This window comes from Ambystoma mexicanum, chromosome 5p, assembly GCF_040938575.1.
Source record: "Ambystoma mexicanum isolate Mex_15411 chromosome 5p, UKY_AmexF1_1, whole genome shotgun sequence".
NCBI classification, from domain to species: domain Eukaryota; kingdom Metazoa; phylum Chordata; class Amphibia; order Caudata; family Ambystomatidae; genus Ambystoma; species Ambystoma mexicanum.
Window position 1 is genome coordinate 58,624,721 of NC_090930.1, and position 21,095 is coordinate 58,645,815.

At 47.9% G+C, this 21,095-nt stretch overlaps 1 protein-coding gene across 11 annotated transcripts in view; it reads right to left on the reverse strand.

Moving 5' to 3' along the window:
- DLG3 (discs large MAGUK scaffold protein 3) overlaps positions 1–21,095 on the reverse strand; it is a 2,111,742-nt gene that overhangs the window by 666,987 nt on the left and 1,423,660 nt on the right. Inside the window, exon 1 of one of the 11 annotated variants that reach the window (XM_069612446.1) lies at positions 20,219–20,376. The exons of the other annotated variants lie outside the window; for them this stretch is intronic. The gene's annotated coding sequence lies outside the window, so the exon portion shown is untranslated. Of the gene's footprint in view, positions 1–20,218; positions 20,377–21,095 lie in introns of those variants that run through there. 11 annotated transcript variants of the gene reach the window in all.

Genomic DNA, 21,095 nt, shown 5'->3' on the forward strand with positions numbered 1-21,095 from the left:
GAATTGGCAATGCCAACAGTTTGGCTTTTGTATAGGCATGAAAAGGGCACTTGCCAGGAACTGCCAGGGTGGTATTAATTGGCTAATAGCAGTGCCTGGCAAATGCCGAATACTTATACACAAGCAAAACTGTTGGCTTTGCCAATGCTTGTTTTTAACAGGACTTCCGTGAAGGACAAGCATAGTACTTATAAAATCGAGTGGCTGAAAGCATACCCGGTAAGACATTTGTATTACACCAGTATCATGTTTACAGCTCCAATAAAGCCATCAACTCTTTTTTTTTTTTTTTTAAAGACAGCAAGGTTCATTAGCTTGCGTCGCATCTAGATAGAAATGTGACTCTTAACATGCACCACACTTAGAATTCTGAACCCTAGCTTGCGTCGCATCTAGATACAAATATAATGGTTAGAATGTGCCACACCCGTATGGTATTCTCAACTTTAGCTTGCGCGGCATCTAGATAGAAATGTGAATGTCAGCATGTACCGCACCTAGCTGGAATCCCATAATTGCAAGGACAGCAATGCTAACTAACCAACCAACTAACAATTCCATCCCTCTGTATACACCTCTCAAACTATAACCAAACAACCACAAGCCTAGCAATCCGCACAAACTTCACAACAATGCAACAAAACAAACCACACAGACTTAAACAGCACAAGACGACTACGGACCGTAAAACACCCCCAAGCCCAGCCAACGGCTAAGGCTGCCAACAGCACATCACTGCTCGATTGCACTTTTCCAGCTTACTCCCACTAACCCACCCCCTCTCCTCCCCTTTTTCAGAGCTGCCAGAGGACCACTTCGGTGGTGGTAGTGCGCGGTACAAATGTCCTTTAACATTAACATAAATTGAGTGCAAATTAGCATGGCCATGGGCAGTCAATGGGTGGGCAAATAAGCAAACGCCACCTACAAGTTTTGTGTACCTCCTCATATGCCATTTCTCCCTATCCGTACTCAAATGTAATACTTTCGGCTTACATGTGGCGCTAATAGCTCAACAAGAATGCACAATCAAGGTTCTATAAAAACATACATACTTAAAAGAATTATAAAAATACAAATTACTAAATAGAAAACACCATAAAAAACCAACACCAATGAAAGAACACAGTGGATGCCGAACTTGTAGGGAACAGCATTCTTGATACTTGACATGGGTAATCAATGTCACTTTAAAAGGATATGCCTCTTCCAGAAAAGGCAAGAAAAGGGGCTTAAAGGTCACTATGGTCCAGAAAGTGGACCAGGCGGACAGGGCCTCCACACACAGTACCCTATTCTAGTCATTGGATGCTCCAAAGCGTGGAGCCTGGCTTCTAGGAGGTTCCTGAGATGCCAACTGATTGAGGAGCTGGTCGACTGGGTCCAAACTTCAATGGCATGCAGAAACATGGGATAGGCAGGCAATGACAGTGTATCACAAGCGTTTCAATGTAGGAATCGGGGCACATAGCTGCTTGAATTCTGGGTTGCTGAGAGGCCACATTTAGTCTCCAGGGACAAGGTAAGGCCTTTGGTGGCCCCTAAAGAGTATACCTCAACTTTAGTGCAGCCAGCAATCGGGCTTTGGGCCAACAGCTGTCACCCCACTGTTAACTGGAGGTGGTGAGGCGACAGAGCTCTTCTCTGTCCTGGATGCCTTCTGCCTTCACCTGTATGCCAGAGGACTTTGGACTGCACTCCCAGCCGTGGTCCAGAAATGTATCCTTCGCTTGAGGGCCTAAGATAAATCAGCAAAGCAGTGGGCCCCCTGCTTAAAAAAAGGTAAAAAGTCAAAGGGGATTCAACGGAAGCAAGCCTGCTGTAAGGGGTCAACCCATGTTGCTGCAACAAGGGACCATTGCCTTCTAGCATCTTGTCCAACAAGAAATTGAGGTGACATGAAGGAAAGAGCCACACAGAAAAGATGGTGTGACCTTTTCTCTCAAGTCCCCCTCAGTCTCTTTGGCTACCCTAATTCGGTCTCGTCCATGCCTACAATTTCAAAGGCCCTTTGGTGTACAGCATCCTGAAGTGTGGCTGGCCTTTTCTATTCAAGTGCCCTTTGAAAGCAGCTTCCACTCCTGGGGGGTGGGGGGGGGGAAATAGTGTGCAAACAGCTACTCTGCCCAGGCTACACATTGCCCTCACATAGCTAGGATCACAGGGTTGACTGGTACGATTTCAAATGAGTGTGCTGTTAATAATTGTGTACTATGTCAGTCACTATACCATAACGTGGAATAGCTCATTCTTAAGTGTTTATTGTGCAGCAGAGTAACTTTGCTGAAAATGGGGTGCGGGGGGGACATGACATCTAAATGAAAGGGGACCCTGCAAAATGAGTAACAAAATGATGTGCCACAAAAGTTGGGGGCGGGAACAAACACTCCCCCTGTCCCCCCTAAAAATACACCCTCGTTAACCAGCCACCAGACAGAGCAGGCAACAGTTACATTTTAGATCAGAGGTGCAGAAGTCACCTTGCGGACTCTGCCAGCCAGGAGTTTGGGTCACAGCGGCTGTCAGGAATGCACAGGTTGCCTTTTAAACCTGCCGTGCTACTGAAGAGCAGGTGCCACAGTAGTCAGGAGACTGGTGCAGTAAGGTCAGATGTATCAACTATTCTTTTTATATAAATCTTTATAAAGGGAGTCCGATTAGCAGACGCCATTTTCAGAAACAGAATTACCTGCACCATTTTATGATTTTATACAAAATCAAGAAAGCAAGGGCTTTCACGCCCTCACCAGAAGGCAATCCACCACACTGAGACCCGGACCAATAGCCCCTTAACACACTGGATGAGTTGGCCACTGCAACTGACTAAGCCTGAATCACACTGAACTAGAGTCTTTGAAGCCAGCAGGCATGGAAAGTGTGAGGTTCGAGTAGCCAGAGAGGGAAGACAGGCCTCGGGAAGTGTCCAAATATCTGTTTATTCTTTTATGTCTCCTTTTCATTTTCCTGTCCCCTCCATTTCCTGCAGGGCAAGGTACCCTGAAGTGATAACATATTGGGACAGACTGCTTTGGATTAGTCCCCTATGGCAAGGAGAGGGGCACCCCTCATTCTTTGAGCCATCAATAGAAGAAGCAGGATACACTTTCTAACCTTTGTTGGGAGTGCAGACCATTCCATAGTCCGCTGCCATAAATGTGAAGACAAAAGGCATTCAAAGTAGAGGAGAACTCTACCCCCTAACCAACCCCAGGGAACAGCAGGGTGACTGCTGTAGCACCACTGTCTCAATGCTGGCTACACAGACACTAGGTTCCTGTTCACTCTAACGGCCAGCAGAGCACCCTGGAGCGAGAGTGCATAACAGAGGGACTCCCCTTGTCCCTGGAGACCTTGGATTGGGACTTCCCATCAACCCAGGAATCTAGGAACAGCTTGTGGCCCCGATTCTCACATTGAATGGTTTGCAAGTTACACTGACTCAGCATTGTATCTATCAAAAGCTTTTTCGTGCCACGAGCCACTGCTGCTTGGCACGCACAGTGTGTTGGACCTGGCCAAACTACTCACCAACCTGATGCCGAACTACTGCTTCAGGAAGCTTCTTGGAGTCTGACTCCTCAATGTTGGGCCCCCAAAACACAAGAATACAATGCTGTGAAGAGGCCCGGTAGACCCTGGAGGTGCTTTTGGGATGATAGTAATTGTTAAGCCCCCACTTTGCTGCCTTTTACTTATCTCGTAAAACACCCCCCGATCCAAACCTCGAACCACTGTTCCCTCTTTGACTGACTACTTTCTTCTCGCCTCTCGCCTGTCGCAGTCTGTTCGCCAGGCAAAGCCATCCAGAGCACAGTCACCCACCTTCTCGGTTTTCCGGCCCACGAAGTGTGTCAGTGGAGGCTTTCACTGCTACAATCTCTCCTCCTTCACCTGCGGCTGACTCTCACTCTGGCACAGCCCTCTCCAACCTGCATCTCTCAATCTCTAACACTCTTGATGTCCTTGCCCTGGTCATGAGGATCCGCCTGAAGCCTACATCCAAGTGCAAGTCTTGGTATGATTCTGACCTCGCCACCCTTAAACGCAAGTGTAGGGTGGCTGAGAGAAAGTGGAGGGCATCAGGCTCATCATCTGACAAACTGGCCCGTTGCCTGCTCCAAAGGCAATAGACACTCTGTCCTGTCCAAAAAGAGCTTAAATCCAAGCCCGCGTCACAGCGGCAACTAACAACTCGGACAAACTTTTCAAAATCTGCTAGGAGTTGCCCAATCCTGCTGCAGTCTTCACCTCTCCTGTTCCCTCCCAGGCCTGTCCACGGAACTGGATTCTCACTTCATCACTAAAACTCAGCACATCCTGTTCACTCACTCCTCTTCCTCTCTCTCTACCACCCTGGCCCTACTCTGCTGTGTCTCCTCACTCCAGACGATGTTTCTTAACAAGTCCGATCTATGAAAGACTCGTCAAAACAGGTGCTCCCCTGCTCCTCCAGAACCATCAAGGACCACAACAACACTCCAGCTTTGGCAGATTTCTGCAATCACACTTTTGCCACTAGGACCTTCCCTTTCCCCTAAAGCACTAACTTGCGCACCCCCTCCTCAAGAAGGCCCCTGCCAATCCTTCCTCTCTGGCAAACTACCGCCTGATCTCTATCACTCCTTTCCTGGACAAACTCCTGGAAAAGCGGTCTGTCTCCCAGCTTACTCTCCATACTCAATCTGTTGGCTGTCTCCATGACCACCAGTCTGGCTCGAGAGCAGACAGAAGCACGGAAACTGCTCTCCTTAACACCTGTGAAGACATGCTCTCTAATCTCGACTCTAACCTTCCTTCTGTCCTCATTCCCCTTGATCTAGCCTCTGCTTTTGATATGGTCAACCACGCGATCCTGATCAATCGTCTCCGTGACAACCTGAGCATCATGGGTCCGGCCCTAGCATGATTGACCCTCCCAGGTCCAACCTGGGTCCTTTCTCACTACATGTGGTGTTGCACAAGGTTCTAACCTCTAACCATCGATTTTCAACCATTACTTGGCTTCTTTGGCCCACCTCATCTACCTTCTGTTCGAACTTTCAGTGTTATGCGGATGACAAACGGCTCTCCTTCAGGCCCCCTTAGCCTCCTCTCATCTCTCGCTCATTCCCGACTGTCTATCCACAATTGAGGGATGGTGTGCCTCAAACGATCTCTACCTTAATGCCAGTAAGCCTGAGACCCCTCAGTGGGACCCCTGTTCCAGCTTTCCCTCTTCTACTCTGGCTGCCAACCATGGGTCCTCCACCAACACCTGCCTGTGAGGCAAAGAACCTTGGTGTCATCTTCAGCGCCACCCTCTCCCCTCTCTCCTCACACCTCTGACATCTCTAAGAAGTCACACTACCAGCTGCACCTCCTCAGAAGTATTCTTCCTTGTCTCACTTTCCCCTAGAAGCCAACTGTCTCCAGAGCCCTGGTTCTCTTTAGTCTTGACTACTTCAACAGCCTCTTTCTAAATCTGCCTGCCTCTACTCTTCGCCCATTGCAACTAGTCCAGAACAGGACTGCAAGACTGGTCCGCGGCCTCAAGCGCAGGGATCGAACCTCTCCAGCCCTGAAATGTCTCCACACACTCCCTGTGGCTGCAAGGGTCAAGTTCAAGACCCTCTGCCTCGTCCACAATGCTTTCTGGGGCCGGGGATCACACTACATCCAGCTCTCTCTTCCTAAGCATCTTCCTTCTCAAGCCCCATCCTCTCCAGGAGGAGAGTGGGGGGCAGATCTCGGTCCTCGGCTGTGGTTTCCCTCTGGAACAGCTTCCCTGCCTCTCTCAAACTTGAGCAGGACCACCCAAGGTTCCGGAAGCAACTCAAGACCATCCTTGTCTGCACGCATGTCACTCTCATGCTGATGCTTCTGTCTGTTGCGCTAACTAGTAAACTGGCCACCCACTGAACCTCACAGCCACCAAGCTCCTGCACGACCAGTAGCCCCTTGAACTGCCTCCGGGCCTCTAACCCACTTAAGAACTTTATCTGCAACCATACAGTCCCCTGCCCCTCTGCACTTAACGCGTCTTGTCACTGCACTTCTCCCCCCACCTACCCCCGGCACTTCTCTTCCCTCCCCCTTGCACGATCTGAATGACAAGGCCTAGTAAAATCGTTTTCTCCGTCTACCCTTCCTTGTCTTGTCGCACCTAGAAACACTGGTGTACAGGTGCATTATTAATGACTTCTACATCTATTTTTATAGACTATACTGGACATAATTTTATTTTGGAAATATTGTACTTCTGCCATTTGGATTGCTACCGTCATCAGCTCACACACTTGTGAATATATAGCCTGCCTGCGCTACCACACAAGGCTAAGCAGTTTCACCTTCTGGGCTATGCCTGTTTATTGTATGAATATTTATTCATAACTTTTATGATTGGGATTACTGCTCATTTCGGAGTATTGTGGGGCTGAGGAGGCAACCCAGCAACTACTCATCCCTGTACATCTCCACAGCAATAGTCATTTTATCACAGAGCAAGCCCCCCCCCCCTAGACCTGCTTCTACCGCCAGCGCCCCTCTAAAGGCTTGTACTCTCTTTACTCTGCTCCCTGAACTTGCATCCCTTAAAATATTGCAAGAATTGCAGCAAAATGGCCCTTCACCAAATGCGGTAAACTGGATCCTGCCAGGTGGGAGGACACGATTGAACAGAGGGGTTGGAGGTGATCTGGATACAGAGAAGTCTGGTCCTAGCTCTCACAAAGGCTTTGTATATCACCCAAAGCATACAACTGCTCAGTTCAATCACTCTGAATCAGAGTCGCCAAAACTAAAGTCCCTCCAACTTGGGCAACCGTTGTTGGGCTTGCAGAGATCCAAAGGGAAAACTGTAAAAAGTAAAGGCTGATTTGATGCTGCAATTCTGGGAGCTTTGCTGGTCAGACAAGTATAAAACTGGTACAGAAGTTCCCAAATATTCTACCACTCACCACTCTCACTCTAGTGGTAATCACCAACACTCAGGCCTTGCAAATTCATACAAAATCACACTAGACCTGCAGGGCAAGTTCCTTAGTTTATATACTTGGCCTAAGAGGAATGCACTCAACTCATGGTTACAAAATATTTACCAGTGATTTCTGTAAAATGGTGCATGTCGCCAAGCATGGACAGTGAAACTTATTAGCAGTTTACTTCAGAGAAATTCTGTTTTCAGTAAACGTCAAATATAAGTTTCAAACATCCCGATACTTGCCAGCAAGGTCATGTACCATGCAAATGGTACTCACATGTCTTAAAGTCTCCTTGCCAATGCGCTTGGGCTAGGAGATTTTGCAAGCACTGCCAACACCCCAGCTGTCAACAAGCACCCAAATGACTGGATTCACTACTACTCTGAGTGGACTAGTCCATCACACTTTATCTTAATCACAATATGAGGACTTTCCTTAAGAGGTACTGTGCGTTTTGTGGTGGTATGCAAAAAGATCCACATGCCTCTCAAGAAAGTTGCCCGGATTAGAGTCTTAGGCACTTCTTAATGTAACCTTCTATGACAGGTCACAAATGCATTTTTGACAAGTCATTTATCACTATATCTACTTTTTCACATCCCCATCAGCATTAATAAAAACATTACTTCGCCACCTATATATCATGATAAAATAGCCCATAATCTTCCTCATATTGTGTCCATGCTCCAATATTCAAGTTCCTCATTCTTTGCAGAACAATGTCTGATGTGGTTACTGCAGCAGACGCCAGAGTACTCACGCTTTCAGGGTTACTACAGGCAGCTGTGAACTTGCTGCAATCACACTACTCCCAATCCCCTCAGAAACGTGAACTACTTGATTTACAGCACACAATGTCCCCATGCCACGTGTCTAAATCATGGGAAGCACATACAGTCTGTATATTCACTAGTGCCCTTTGGACATATGATGTTGAAAGGCTGCATTCTAATGGTGAGGCTTCAACATTTATTGTCTCTTTCCTGTCGAACGCATGGTGCGGTTTGTCCCACTTATGAATGGAGCAGAGGTACAAAAGGGTGTTAAATCGGGTAAATATCAAAATAACCATGCATATTTCCCCCCCCCCCATCATTGCAGATCAGCCCACAATCAACCACAGAACAATATAATAATAATAATAATAATAATAAACCCTTCCAGCTCACGTGGATCATGCCTGACCACAGCACTCATGTCCTTAGCTTACAAAGATGGACCCGTTTAGAGGCACGAGTAGCAGATTATCACAGAATGCTGCAGCCCGACATTCCTTCCATTGGAGGCTGGTTCCATTAAGTACACCATGGTCAGCCAGAGGAAAATCATTCAATCCTCCTGCACATTTCTAGCACCCATATCCTGCAGGCAGGTGCTTCTCTTTGCCATGTCCTAGGGGTTCGAATATGCACACTCTACAGTTCATTAACAAAATAAGTAACAACCTGCTCGCACCAGAGCAGCCTCAAAGAAACCACAGGCAATTTGATCGGCACTGCTGCAACACATAAAAGGCAAAACGAATCCGTAAACCCCCCCCCACCCCAACTGCTACAGCAATGGGCGTTTTATAATCCACTTTCATTGCAGTCAGATTCTTCGAGACAGGTGCAAATAAAACCAATGGGTGTACATTTTCATACATTACGGGCACAAACCACTGTGGTGCGGTGAAGAATTTGAGTTTCACGTCACCACTGAAGTATAAGCATCCCAAGAAAGAAGTGGTTAAACAGGACTATGCAGGCAGTTAGTTACCAGGTGTTCCAGAATCCCCAAAAGGCACAGCTTTGATTGTGCATAACACTGGATGAAAAACAGCGGGAAAGGTGATGCAAGAGCCCTCACCATCCCAATGCTATGCCCCTGTGGCATACGCTTTCACAGTGTTGCACAGATGGCAAGGGAATTTCCATTGCCTGGGAACGGGCCCCAACAAGGAGAGGCGGACATCGAATTAGAAAGCCAACTACACGGTGTGGTGGACATGCTATAATCTGTATACATATTAAATGGGAGCCATCAATTAGGAGAAAGACTTCAAGCTGCGATTATACACTTTTAATACATACATGTGCCCATTAGAATCTTCTCTGACCTCTGTACAGATGACACAACTAGCGTTCACTACCAAGCGGACATACTTTAATATAAGCCCATCTCAAAAAGCCAAGTATAACATAGGATGATCGCAAAGGCCAAAAGTACTTACCCAAACACGTTCCCTTTAACCACCCGACACCCCAATGAAGTAAAACAAATATATCTGGGTAATGTTGGACTCCAAACTACCGTTTTACTGAGTAACTCAACACATTAGAACATCCCCCTCCCAATTCACATTCTGACTAAAATCGTTCCATTACTGGCTTTGAACCAACTGGTTCAGGAGAGAGTACCAAGAAAACTAGACTCAGATAAGCTTGTATATAGGGCTACTAAAAACCACACCATCAAAAAACAGTAATCGACTCATAACAGGGCAGGCGGCTAACTTTTGGGTTTAATGAAACATGATAATCTTTCTCCTGCGATAGTATCTGTATGGGTTAACCAAAGAACACAAATTTAAGATAACATGCCTAACACACAAAATCTACTGGAAAAATGGTCAGACGTACTGTGCCAAACTATTACCAAGCAGCAAGGACCCAATAGGATGCAAGCCCACACCCAGTGCAAAAAGGAAAAAAACAAAACCAGACCAAGACTCTTGGCAACAGAAGACCATTACTCCAGAGAAGGTTCTGGAAGGCACACCAACAGAACTTTGCCAGTGGCAAAAGAAATTTGGCAGCGCAGCTATCAAACAGGCCTTTGTGGGGTGAAAAGACAGCCTCAGACTGACAGATGGAGAGGCCATGCTAGGCCACTATTGCGAGTGAAGCTGGCTATTGTGCAATTCCATCGAAATATAAAAGCCAGTTCAAAACAGTGATTTTCAACATAAGGCCTAGCAAAATAGAAAGAAATGGGAGCCGTCAACTCCACTAAAATAAACAGGTGCCTAAGTGAATGGGAATCTACCCGGGAGCTCAAAACAGATGGATATGCCCAATGAATGGGTAAATAACATGTGGCGCTGTAGATGCTGACTTTGGGTAAACTGGGAAAAGGCACCTTGACAGATTTAAAACTGCAGCAGTGCATGTGAAAAGGAAAGATACATTTGAAACACTGCATTTCGAAGATAAAAAGGAGAACGATGCCATAGTACCTGCAAGAAATAAAGTCAAGTGACAGATTTCATTTATTCGGAAGAGACTTAATTTTCATCATATAAAATCACAGCATGTAAAGAAAAAGCCCATTTCCTTTCTGTAAAAGTGAACATGGGGTTCCTACGTTAGCAGTGGCCTATGTGTGCATACCCAATAATGAATCTACCTCTGTTCTGTGGGATGTTTTACCAACGCATCCAAGCCCTACGACAGAACTGTGCATTACTGGCATTGAAAACATCATTTGGCCAGAAATCACCGGAAAATGCACAGGGAAAACATGAAAAATAGGTTGCCATCCATTTTTGCCTCTGTCAATGTTAATACAAGAGACCATTGCCAGGCCCTATCCTTTGGCTACACACAGAGCAAAACCAGTGCTAAGGAATATAATGCTGTTCAAAATCCATTTTAATTCATGTCAAAAATTGCTAAAATCATGGGCACAAAATTACTCTACTGCAGAATCCACGTCAATACCATGTTAGCAAGGATCATATGCTATCAAGTCAAATCCTTTTTTTTTAAATGTATTAATTCAAGACAACTCCCAAAAACGGGTACAGTACCGGCACTTGACACTAACCGGCGCTAGCGATCTAAATTCTGCACGGAGACCGGTATTTCAGGAGCTGAAAAGGAACCCAAGCCAGCTGGGACTTCAAAGCCTTGCTGGTTAATGAGAACTCTTAACACCTACTGTTCCCGGGCCCTATACTAGAAGGCAGTCTGAGTTAATTAAAAGTTCAAGAGGCCTCTGTCTATGGGAAGCTGTCACACCTCAGAACTCCACACCAGAAGGCAGGAAATCACAAGTTTCTGTTAATCAAAAGGAGAGTGGCACCCTGGACTGATGCCCTGCTAGCAGGAAAAACCAGACAAAGGATGCCTTTAGCTGAATGGGAAATGCTGATTTGAGGTGTAATTGTCAACAGTTGCTCTGGGGAAGGCAAGACATATGATCTTTGATGAGTCAAGCCAAGTTCCTGGGGGTGGGGGCAAACAAAGGGGTGTACTGAATTGAGAGCAAATGTATGTTTTATTAAATTGCTTATAGAATATTGTATTAAGCTGACAGAAATGTACAATTTGGGGATTCCTAATATGAGAAATGTGCCCACAATTTGAGACTAAGCTCAACTCTGTGTGATGTTCTGAGACCGAACCCCGCGGTTATTAATACTACAGACACTGTGCTTACACTAGAGAATTTAACATTTATTGTAATGTGCTCAGTGAGGGGTTGCAGGTCTGCGTTAAATTTGATGCCGAACCGACCATGGCAAAACCCACTAAAAGCGCAAAATGTTGTCGTTTCTGAACCCAAGCTCTTAGAAAGACCAGGCTTGAACAGAGACCTGTCTTAATGCATCTGTGATGTGTATATGTATTATAAACCACGTGTGTATCTGGGAAACCTGTTTGTTATGAAAAACTAATTTTCTAAGTAAAAGCAAAGGGGCGTTTCTGCAATAGATTGTAAAAGGGTAGCAACACTATTACTCACAACTCAGTTATCCAGTTAAAGGACAGAAAATCCTCTAGCCTATCGGGATCCTTAGTGGGTTGGGCATAGAAAGTTAGCCTTCCCACCCATTTTCAAAAGACAAAAAGAGCCACTGAGACCTAGGTGGGGACTGCTCTTTCCACTTTCTTGCGAAGTACTTTGACGGACGACTTCAAATTCAGGCAATATTCAGAGACCAGAACTTAGAAAACCAGACTCCAGATTCCAGAACTTTGAAGCAGAAGGCCTACTGCAAGCTAAAAGTATTCTCAGCTGGCCTTACAATTTTGCAAACTGATTTACCCCAGACTTCCAAGGGGCACATCAGAATAAAACAGCCGGGCTGTGCTGTTTGATTCTAGCCAATAACTTTTGCCAGAACCAGACAGAGAGCAGTGCTGTATCCAGAACCGCAGACCAAACCGCTGTGAAGTGCCAAGAACTTTTGCCGGGAACCAGAGATCCAGACCAGCAGAGCTGACCCAGATAGCTGCGACTTCAGAACCACCCGCTAGAAGTCCAGTCTCAACCTGTTGACCAGATCTTGATGGCCTATTTCAAATTTATAGTGCGAGTATCCAGCCAGAACTGCAGAACCAATCTTAGTCTAAAATAATCTCATCCCATCCATTCCACCCATTTAGAACTGCATAGAAATCGTGTGTCCATTCTGTGATTTCAAACCTGTGAAAGTGTCATTTGAATCTTACTTTATTTCTGAGAATCTACCTCCACTAAATCGTCCGTATCTTTTGAACCGCACGTCCTAGGAGCAAGATTTAACTTTCATTTTAAAGCTAAGAACCTAAGCTTTCCAACATAGTTTTTCCGTAATCGCGATCGACGCACTCGGAAAAAGTGCCCCGAATTGCAATTTGACTCAATTTCTCCACCTGTCAGAAATAGCTGTCTTTTGCTTGCAACTGCTGAAATTCGTTTTCAACCCGACAATTCCTCATGAATCACTGATAGTGTTGACCTGAACCAATCTTAAGTAGCTGTCACCTACCCTGAATCTCCTATAGGGAATTAATCATTTTTAGCATATTTTTCACTTCATTGCAAATCACATTTTAAAGTATTTTTGACTGTTTAAAAGCATACCGGTTGCTCTAAGCTTGCTAGGGGGGAAATGGAATTTGTATTGCATTTGATTGTATTCTTGAAACACTGTGTGCTCTCCTTCAATCTCCTTATATTGCATAGGGGGGGGGGGTTAATTGTCAAAGAAAAGGTGATCGTATTATCTCTTGTTGAAACCATATATCAGTTTATTTCTTTGCTGCATTCATTCCATCATTGCTTTTCCTTGAAACCATAAAAGTATTCTCTGCTACCTTATCCTTTCCATACTAACTCCTCACTGATTGAAAAGAGTGTGCAATTGTAACATTACCCATTGTTGATCAACATTATATTCATAAGTGTGCTATCAAATATTCATTTATTCATAAAAGTGTGATATATATAAATATATATATAGTTTAATTTTTCTAATAAATCTTTTAATTTGCAAAACAAACCTACTTCTTGGCTCGGTGAGGTCAGGGGGATTCAAAGAGAGGGGCATAGTTATACAAGGGTTTATCATCCAGATCTATTAACTTGTCATAAAAATATATAAATAAGGGCTTCCCTTGGGCATCCCAGACTAGGCATTGACTTAGTTGGGGTGCTGAATTGAAGTCACTTAACAGTTCTAATATAGTAGAAAAGAAAGATTACATTTATGAACAGCAGACCTAGGTGTAATACAAAATATTACATGTTAAACACATCGGGTCAACGTAAAATGCTATTCTTTTAGAATCATGTATGTACCTTGTTTTTCTCCCATTGAACTGAAGGTCTTGGCCTCTGAAACTTTTACCTAAAGACAACCGGTGTGTCGCAGACGGAAACAAAAAGCTTAGGAAAAGTCTCTGCCCCCCCTTCCAACCGAAATTTCCCATTTATTAACTTGCATCCCAAAACGATTTTCCCAAATCCCTGCATTTCATTCAAATAAAAATCCCAAAACGACTTTCCAGCCGAGTTCCCTTCCAGATTTAGCCTTTCAAATAAAATAAAAACACAAAATGTTTTTTCTCATTGTGTCTATTTCACAAACCCAAACTATTACTAAAAAGCCAACAACATGAAAAAGGCAGGGGGTATTAGCTTTCCTGTTCAGGCTGCCCAATGCTGGAACTCTCTCCCTACTCACCTGCGAATGGACCAGACCTTCCAACTCTTCAGGAAAAACACTAAAGATTGGCTAGTTTCAAATGACACCTGACTTCCCTAGTCTATCTGTTGATGACCCCTTTACCCGAGTATCGATTTTGTCTCGTACCGTTGCCTGTTTTTCATTCTGTGTGTCTGCACTATATTATATTTGATTACCTTTATCTCAGTGCGAAACTAACATTTGTAAAAGTTACTTGCAATGTGCCCAGATACCCTCAGATTTGGCGCGCAATTTAAATAAACAAAACGATTTTGCTACTGTATTCCCACGCCCGGTATCCTTCCTTCAAATTAAGGGTCATGTATAACTGATGCATGGGGTTGGGGGTTGCTGGGAGAGGAGAGCATTGTGATAACCCAAGCAATCACCGGGGGTTGTTCAAATTTCATAATTGCTAATGTGCAAGAAATTCTGTGTGTGTTTGATGTACAGTCTCTAAATTTTACCTGTGTTGTAGAATCCAAGTTCATTAGAAATATAAGTCAGTCAATTGGTGTAAGTAATTGGAAATTGTGTTGTGCCACAGCGTTGGTGGCTGATGTTTCGGTTGCTATTCTTCTTTGTCAAACCTTAAATATATATTCTTACTATACACCAGCCTGGTTCCTAGCTCCTTGGTGGTACAGAGGGTATTTGCTGGGGTTGTGCGAGACAGGTTGGAGGACTCACTAAAGTTGAATCTGTATAACCGCTTTGGGTGCGCACCACCTTGCTTGTGGGGGAGAGGAACTCCCAGAGCTGAGAGTGACCGCCTAATAAACTGCGACACCTTCACAGAGGGTTAACAGAGCTCCAGCCGTGAAATCATCAAAAGAAACTGAACTTGGTACTCTACGTATTCATTATGTTGGAGAGCACTTCGATTGGAATGCGATTCCAAGTCTCTGTTTACGGAAAATGGTATCACCCGCCCACTTTGCATTTACCCATGCCCTCTAAATCCACACCATTCACTCCTTGCCCTACCTGAGACTGGGTGATCATATCCCCAGCGTTTCCTCCCCTGGTTGCATCTAGATCCCTTGCTGACAAATATTCTGCTCTCTCCCTGCCCCATTTATCACTGTGTCCTTCCCCGTATGATTGGAAAGCATACTGCTGCTTCCACACTCAAATAATATAGACGTGCATGCATAAATCATAAAAAAATAACTAATACAAGAAATACTGGTTCCAAGGGCAGAAAGAGGAAGGTGTAAAGATGCAACAAGCTCCAAACCATTTCAGCAGCTACCCATGTGAAGAGGCAGACAGGGGCTCATCACTGCAGGGGTTGGAGCATCACGTTTCTGCATTACTGTCATGGCGAGGATATCAAGATACAAAGGGTTGAACCTGACCTTACAGCCTGGCGTGGGTGAACACTGCCACTGGAGATGCCCTTTGAAATGCAGCCTCACAACTCTGGCTTTGGTTTAGAGAACGGTGCAGTAGACCGTGTGACCATCATTGTGCTTGACCCACACGGTGTGCTAAAACAGATCCGTTGTCTTCAGGACGAGATCTTTTGACCCCAACGTGGCTCTCTTGGAAGAGAAGTCAGACACTTATTGTTTCCAAAAAATTGAATACTCATTTTATGGATCTCGGAAGGATGATGGGCTGGATTGACAATCCACAAATCGAACCTGGGACTATGAGGTCAAACCCATATCCCTGTTGGTGATGAATGAGGCACAGAGTTGGATGCAGCAACTACCAATGTTATTTACTTTAAAAAAAAACTAAAAGGCCTGCTGTGATGCCCCGCCTTCAAACAAACACCCCAGGGCACTGCATTCCACTGCTAATTTGAAGAGTTGTGAGCCCAGTAATGAGATCCATATGAGGTATGTGGTGGGAGTTGCGCTTTGAGGGTAAGAGTTGTACGTCCAGTAGGGGCACTCGTATGGATTACTGGGGAGGGGTGCTTGTGCATCCAGTACTGAGATCCATATGAGGTGGGAGTTGCGCTTTGAGGGTAAGAGTTGTACGTCCAGTAGGGACACTCGTATGGATTACTGGGGAAGGGGTGCTTGTGCATCCAGTACTGAGATCCATATGAGGTATGAGGTGGGAGTTGTGCTTTGAGGCTCAGAGTTTTGCACGCAGTACTGAGACTCATATGGATTATTGGAGGCGGGGTGTGCTTTGCATTGAGGGACAGAATTATGCATCCAGTACTGACATCCGTAAGGAGGTATGTGGTGGGAGTTGAGCTTTGAGGGTAAGAATTGTGCGTCCAGTACTGTGACTCATGGATTATTTGGGCAGGGGGAGGGTTTGTGCATTTAGGGTGAGAGTTATGCGTCCAGACTCATGGATTATTGTGGGTGGAAAGGGGGGGTTGTACTTGTGCATTGGGGACAGAGTTATGCGTCCAGACTCATGGGTTATTGGGGGAGCGGGTGCTTGTGCATTGAGGGGCAGTTATGCATACAGACTCATGGGTTATTGGAGGAGCGGGTGCTTGTGCATTGAGGGGCAGTTATGCATACAGACTCATGGGTTATTGGGGGGTGCTTGTGCATTGAGGGGCAGTTATGCATACAGACTCATGGGTTATTGGGGAGGGGGGGTGCTTGTGCATTGAGGGGCAGTTATGCATACAGACTCATGGGTTATTGGGGGAGGGGGGTGCTTGTGCATTGAGGGGCAGTTATGCATACAGACTCATGGGTTATTGGGGGGGGTGCTTGTGCATTGAGGGGCAGTTATGCATACAGGCTCATGGGTTATTGGGGGGGTGCTTGTGCATTGAGGGGCAGTTATGCATACAGACTCATGGGTTATTGGGGAGGGGGGGTGCTTGTGCATTGAGGGGCAGTTATGCATACAGACTCATGGGTTATTGGGGGAGGGGGGTGCTTGTGCATTGAGGGGCAGTTATGCATACAGACTCATGGGTTATTGGGGGAGGGGGGTGCTTGTGCATTGAGGGGCAGTTATGCATACAGGCTCATGGGTTATTGGGGGAGGGGGTGCTTGTGCATTGAGGGGCAGTTATGCATACAGACTCATGGGTTATTGGGGGAGCGGGTGCTTGTGCATTGAGGGGCAGTTATGCATACAGGCTCATGGGTTATTGGGGGGGCTGCTTGTGCATTGAGGGGCAGTTATGCATACAGACTCATGGGTTATTGGGGGAGGGGGGTGCTTGTGCATTGAGGGGCAGTTATGCATACAGACTCATGGGTTATTGGGGGAGGGGGTGCTTGTGCATTGAGGGGCAGTTATGCATACAGGCTCATGGGTTATTGGGGGGCTGCTTGTGCATTGAGGGGCAGTTATGCATACAGACTCATGGGTTATTGGGGGAGGGGGTGCTTGTGCATTGAGGGGCAGTTATGCATACAGACTCATGGGTTATTGGGGGAGCGGGTGCTTGTGCATTGAGGGGCAGTTATGCATACAGACTCATGGGTTATTGGGGGAGGGGGTGCTTGTGCATTGAGGGGCAGTTATGCATACAGGCTCATGGGTTATTGGGGGAGGGGGTGCTTGTGCATTGAGGGGCAGTTATGCATACAGGCTCATGGGTTATTGGGGGGGCTGCTTGTGCATTGAGGGGCAGTTATGCATACAGGCTCATGGGTTATTGGGGGAGCGGGTGCTTGTGCATTGAGGGGCAGTTATGCATACAGACTCATGGGTTATTGGGGAGGGGGGGTGCTTGTGCATTGAGGGGCAGTTATGCATACAGGCTCATGGGTTATTGGGGGAGCGGGTGCTTGTGCATTGAGGGGCAGTTATGCATACAGGCTCATGGGTTATTGGGGGGGTGCTTGTGCATTGAGGGGCAGTTATGCATACAGGCTCATGGGTTATTGGGGGAGCGGGTGCTTGTGCATTGAGGGGCAGTTATGCATACAGGCTCATGGGTTATTGGGGGAGCGGGTGCTTGTGCATTGAGGGGCAGTTATGCATACAGGCTCATGGGTTATTGGGGGGGTGCTTGTGCATTGAGGGGCAGTTATGCATACAGGCTCATGGGTTATTGGGGGAGCGGGTGCTTGTGCATTGAGGGGCAGTTATGCATACAGACTCATGGGTTATTGGGGAGGGGGGGTGCTTGTGCATTGAGGGGCAGTTATGCATACAGGCTCATGGGTTATTGGGAGAGCGGGTGCTTGTGCATTGAGGGGCAGTTATGCATACAGGCTCATGGGTTATTGGGGGGGTGCTTGTGCATTGAGGGACAGTTATGCATACAGACTCATGGGTTATTGGGGGAGCGGGTGCTTGTGCATTGAGGGGCAGTTATGCATACAGACTCATGGGTTATTGGGGGAGGGGGTGCTTGTGCATTGAGGGGCAGTTATGCATACAGGCTCATGGGTTATTGGGGGAGGGGGTGCTTGTGCATTGAGGGGCAGTTATGCATACAGGCTCATGGGTTATTGGGGGGGCTGCTTGTGCATTGAGGGGCAGTTATGCATACAGGCTCATGGGTTATTGGGGGAGCGGGTGCTTGTGCATTGAGGGGCAGTTATGCATACAGACTCATGGGTTATTGGGGAGGGGGGGTGCTTGTGCATTGAGGGGCAGTTATGCATACAGGCTCATGGGTTATTGGGGGAGCGGGTGCTTGTGCATTGAGGGGCAGTTATGCATACAGGCTCATGGGTTATTGGGGGAGCGGGTGCTTGTGCATTGAGGGGCAGTTATGCATACAGGCTCATGGGTTATTGGGGGGGTGCTTGTGCATTGAGGGGCAGTTATGCATACAGGCTCATGGGTTATTGGGGGAGCGGGTGCTTGTGCATTGAGGGGCAGTTATGCATACAGACTCATGGGTTATTGGGGAGGGGGGGTGCTTGTGCATTGAGGGGCAGTTATGCATACAGGCTCATGGGTTATTGGGAGAGCGGGTGCTTGTGCATTGAGGGGCAGTTATGCATACAGGCTCATGGGTTATTGGGGGGGTGCTTGTGCATTGAGGGACAGTTATGCATACAGACTCATGGGTTATTGGGGGAGCGGGTGCTTGTGCATTGAGGGGCAGTTATGCATACAGACTCATGGGTTATTGGGGGAGGGGGTGCTTGTGCATTGAGGGGCAGTTATGCATACAGGCTCATGGGTTATTGGGGGAGGGGGTGCTTGTGCATTGAGGGGCAGTTATGCATACAGGCTCATGGGTTATTGGGGGGGCTGCTTGTGCATTGAGGGGCAGTTATGCATACAGGCTCATGGGTTATTGGGGGAGCGGGTGCTTGTGCATTGAGGGGCAGTTATGCATACAGACTCATGGGTTATTGGGGAGGGGGGGTGCTTGTGCATTGAGGGGCAGTTATGCATACAGGCTCATGGGTTATTGGGGGAGCGGGTGCTTGTGCATTGAGGGGCAGTTATGCATACAGGCTCATGGGTTATTGGGGGAGCGGGTGCTTGTGCATTGAGGGGCAGTTATGCATACAGGCTCATGGGTTATTGGGGGGGTGCTTGTGCATTGAGGGGCAGTTATGCATACAGGCTCATGGGTTATTGGGGGAGCGGGTGCTTGTGCATTGAGGGGCAGTTATGCATACAGACTCATGGGTTATTGGGGAGGGGGGGTGCTTGTGCATTGAGGGGCAGTTATGCATACAGGCTCATGGGTTATTGGGAGAGCGGGTGCTTGTGCATTGAGGGGCAGTTATGCATACAGGCTCATGGGTTATTGGGGGGGTGCTTGTGCATTGAGGGACAGTTATGCATACAGACTCATGGGTTATTGGGGAGGGGGGGTGCTTGTGCATTGAGGGGCAGTTATGCATACAGGCTCATGGGTTATTGGGAGAGCGGGTGCTTGTGCATTGAGGGGTAGTTATGCATACAGGCTCATGGGTTATTGGGAGAGCGGGTGCTTGTGCATTGAGGGGCAGTTATGCATACAGACTCATGGGTTATTGGGGGAGGGGGTGCTTGTGCATCGAGGGGCAGTTATGCATACAGGCTCATGGGTTATTGGGGGAGGGGGTGCTTGTGCATTGAGGGGCAGTTATGCATACAGGCTCATGGGTTATTGGGGGGGGGGGCTGCTTGTGCATTGAGGGGCAGCGCTATACTCCCAGCACTGAGGCCTGTGGGAGGGCGGGGTATTGTGCACTTGAAGGTTAGCTGTGAAGTTGAGGACACGTCCTGCCCCAGAGCTTTGTGATAGGGGTAAGCCTGGGGGGTTCGGCTCCCTAGGGGGTAGGAGCTCACTAACTCTGTTGCCTATAAGTGAGACAGGACTGGACACCGGCAGGAGGGAGGGGGAGGGAGAGGGTGGGAGGTGTTGCGTGGTGTGGTGGGGGCAGGGCGCTGAAAGCAGTAGTAGTACGCCTCAGCTCCTCACCTGCTTCCGGCGGAATCCCGGCTCCACTGGCGCCGACCGACCACCCTGCTGCCCCTCGGACCCTCGCAACCGTCACCGCCGCCGCTCGCGCCTGCTGTGAGCACCGACTCCGGCGCGCGCGGGCACAGGGCAAAGAGAGAAGCGCGTGCACGCGGGGCTTCACAAGGCGCGCACCCGGCCGGCGGTGGTGGTGGTAGAGGGAGCGGCTACGCCCGTCACCTAGACAACGGGGGCGGAGTTCACCCAAGCCGGCGCTCCGCTGACCAACCGGTGCGCCGAGGACGGAAACAAAAGCTTAGGAAAAGACTCCTCCCCCCTCCCAACCGCCGTCCCGGCTCGCGTGCCCTGTTCCCAAAGGTGAAGCTTACCTTGAGCCAATGAGAGGGCGGCGAGGGAGGCGCGCGGGGCCGTGGCCCCGCCCCCTGCGGGAGGTCGGCGCCCGCTGCCTCAGTCCTGTCAGGCGTTAGAAAGTATTCGGCAAAGTTTAGGAAAGTGAAGCTTTAAGTTCCACAAGCCGCGTCTAATGGGCACACCTGCCGGCGCCGGGACTTCTCTCCTCAGCAAGGCTTGCGCAAGCGACGCGTTCCTTCCTGCGGGAAGGAGAAACCGAAGACAGCCAGCCCGCGGGCTCCGCCGAGGCAGAGAGGCCTCTCTCTGTTCGCCTGCTCGATGCCGCGCCACACGGCGCCCCCGCCGCGCTTCAGACATTCGACGGTTCCCGCGGCGAACGAGGGCAAAGCCGGAGACCGTGGAGCCTCGAGGCCCAGACGCAGCGAGCGAGGGCAAAGCCGGAGACCATGGAGCCTCGAGGCCCCAGACGCAGCGAACGAGGGCAAAGCCGGAGACCATGGAGCCTCGAGGCCCAGACGCAGCGAGC